Here is a 399-nt window from a genome sequence, read left to right on the forward strand (position 1 = left end):
TTGATTTTTCACTTATTCCTGCTCCCTCTTTCATTTCCAAACTCTCTTCATCCCTTCCTCATTTCTGTCAAAAAATATACAAATGTTCCACCCTCAAAAACAGACAAATACCACTCCCATCATTTTTCTTATTCCCTAAATGTACGGTTTTATCTATATTCTTCCTTCTATCAGCACTTATATTAAAAGATTAAGTTATATGTGTTTATTTCACTTTCAGGTGTAATATTCATCCATGGGCTTCTGAATTTTGCTTTTGTCACAGTTATTGAAATTGCTGCCTTAGAAGTCAGCTGTAACATCCTAAATACAAATTCAAAAACCTATTCTAAGTACTTAATGTAATTTAAAATGGAAACGTTTTATCCTGATGATAACCCACTTCTTTAAAATTTCTTC

Source organism: Propithecus coquereli, unplaced genomic scaffold, assembly GCF_000956105.1.
Source record: "Propithecus coquereli isolate 6110/MARCELLA unplaced genomic scaffold, Pcoq_1.0 Scaffold287, whole genome shotgun sequence".
NCBI lineage: Eukaryota > Metazoa > Chordata > Mammalia > Primates > Indriidae > Propithecus > Propithecus coquereli.